This window comes from Cebus imitator, unplaced genomic scaffold, assembly GCF_001604975.1.
Source record: "Cebus imitator isolate Cc_AM_T3 unplaced genomic scaffold, Cebus_imitator-1.0 Scaffold61, whole genome shotgun sequence".
NCBI lineage: Eukaryota > Metazoa > Chordata > Mammalia > Primates > Cebidae > Cebus > Cebus imitator.
Genome location: NW_016107376.1, coordinates 5,081,746 through 5,084,517, shown reverse-complemented (window position 1 = coordinate 5,084,517; position 2,772 = coordinate 5,081,746).

Genomic DNA, 2,772 nt, shown 5'->3' with positions numbered 1-2,772 from the left:
CCTCCGGGGTTCAAGCAATTCTCCTGCCTCAGCCTCCCGAGAGGCTGGGATTATAGGCATCCACTGCCATGCCTGGCTATTTTTTTTTATTTTTAGTAGAGACGGGGTTGCACCATGTTGCCCAGGCTGACCTCAAACTCCTGAGCTCAGGTGATCCGCCCACCATGGCCTCCCAAAGTACTAGGATTACAGGAATGAGCCACCATGTCCAGCCAACTGCACCCTTTTTGAACATTACTGGAACTTCTTTGATGGGCAAGAAAGGATACTAAGGAACTCCAAAGGAAATAGAGTGAGGAGGCAACGACAAGGCCCTACTGGGATCTCATGCCTTCACAGCAGGGCCCAGATGATGATGAGAGATGACTATCCCTTTGCAGGGGCTGCTGAGGCTGGAAGGGGTCTATGGCCCCACCACTTTGTTCTTGCAAGTGTGCTCTATGATAGACTAATAAGTTATGGTCTTGGGAGCTCACGCTGGGTTCTGCTATGGTCTCTGCCAAAATCAGAGGGTATCTTGAACAGCCCATAAAGAAGCATAAGACTGTAGGGTAGCCAGTTTTCTAAAAGTGAAATGCTGAGAGTTAAAAGGCTGGGGTTGTTCACTGAACTCCCAGAAGTAGGAGTCTGCTGGCAGAGAAGCCAGTGGTGAGTGGGGAGAGCCATTTTAGGAGCAGAGAGAAGCAAAGTTAGAGAAAAGGAAGCCACGGATCAGAGAAGGCCTGGCATATTCAGAGTGTGACTTCCAAATCCCGAGCCTGGAGCAAAACAGCACTATATTTGGCTGTTCTTGCTTTGCTATAAAGAAATACCTGTGACCGGGTAATTTATAAGCAAAGACGCTTAATTGGCTCCTGGTTCTGCAGGCTGTACAGGAAGAAAAGCTCTAGTGTCTGCTTCTAGGGAGGCCTCCGGAAGCCTTTACTCGTGGCAGAAGGTAAAGTAGGATCAGGCGTGTCACAGGGCAAAAGCAGGAGCAAGAGAGAAAGTTGGATGGGGAGGTGCCGTAGCTTTCAAACGACCAGATCTCCTGACAACTCACCATCACTAAGACAGCACCCAGCCATGAGGGATCCGCCCCCATGACCCAAACTCCTCCCACCAGGCCCCACCTCCAGCATCAAGGATTACATTTCAACAGGAGATTTGGGTGGGGACCAATACCCAACCTGTATCAAGCACCATCTCCTGTGCTCCTAGTTTTCTCCCCAGTCAAAAGCATTTTATGCTTTCTTCTTGGGGCACTGTATTGGGACCCAGTGAGAAAGCACAGAGGTAGACCTGGCCCTCAGGGAGAAAGAGGAGCAAGGGCCAATGGTGCACCATTTCCACCTTAGGAAGTGACCAAATCGGCAGGCACAGTGGCTCACACCTGTAATCACAGCACTTTGGGAGGCCGAGGTGGGTGGATCACCTGAGGTCAGGAGTTCGAGACCAGCCTGCCCAACATGGTGAAACCCCATCTCTACTAAAAATACAAAAAAATTAGCTGAATGTGCTGGCAGGTGCCTGTAATCCCAGCTAACCAGGAGGCTGAGGTGGGAGATTCACTTGAACCCGGGAGGCAGAGGTTGCAGTGAGCTGAGATCTCACCACTTGCACTCCAGCCTGGGCAACAAGAGTGAAACTCCACCTCAAAGAAAGAAAGAAAGAAAGTGACCAAATCACAGAGCGTTGAACTAAAAAGAGCCAGAAGCGGTTTTTGTGCATGTGCATGTGCGTGTGCATGTGCGTGCATGTGTATGTGTGTGTTGGGTTTTGTTTTGTTTTGTTTTTTTGAGACAGAATTTTGCTCTTGTTGTCCAGGCTGGAAGTATAAGAAGTGTAAGTTACTATTTGTAACCGTGGAGGCTGGGAATATCAGGGGCCTAACCCATGGCTGGATGGTTTCCTAGATGAACCATGACCCATTTCTTGTGAGCTATCCACAGGCAGCAGAGTGGAGTGGGACAGAGGAATAGTATAGGAACTCTTTCATCGTTGGTAGAACTTAGCCTGAATTCTCTACGTATGGGGGTAGGAGGCATTAAACTTGCACAGCCTTATCAATGTAAGCCCTGTTCATTGATATAACTGGCAGCAACTTCGGCCAGAAATAAGAATAGCCAAGTGTTGTCCTCTGTGCCATCAAAAGCAAAGAAACACAGGCCAGGAACACTGCTAGGATGAACCAGGAAGCCCTGTCCCAGCACTCAGGGCAGAGTGCAGGTGCTTATGAGTCTTGAGCAACTTGAGTGGGGTTGGCAACTGCACAAAACTCTGGGAACCTATGTCCTGAATCAGTGTGATCCAGACACAAGACCTGGAATCAAAGGAGGTCATTTAGGAGCTTTAAGATTTGACTGCCCTGTTGGACTCTGACTTGCATGGTGTCTGTAGCCACTTTGTTTCGGCCAATTTCTCCCATTTGGAATGTCTACATTTACCCAATGCCCAAACCCCCACTGTATCTAGGAAGTAACTAGCTTGCTTTTGGTTTTACAGGCTGATAGGCAGAAGGGATTTGCCTTGTCTCAGATGAGATTGCGGACTTTTGAGTTAATGCTGAAATGAGTTAAGACTTTGGGGGACTGTTGGGAAGGTATGACTGGTTTTAAAATGTCAGGACATGAGATATGGGAGGGGCCTGGGTGGAATGATACTGTGTCTCCACCCAAATCCCATCTTGAATTGTAACTCCCACAATGCTCACGTTGTTATGAGAGATGGTTGAATCACGGGGGCGAGTCTTTCCTGCACTGCTGTTGTAATAGTGAATGAGCCTTAGAAGAT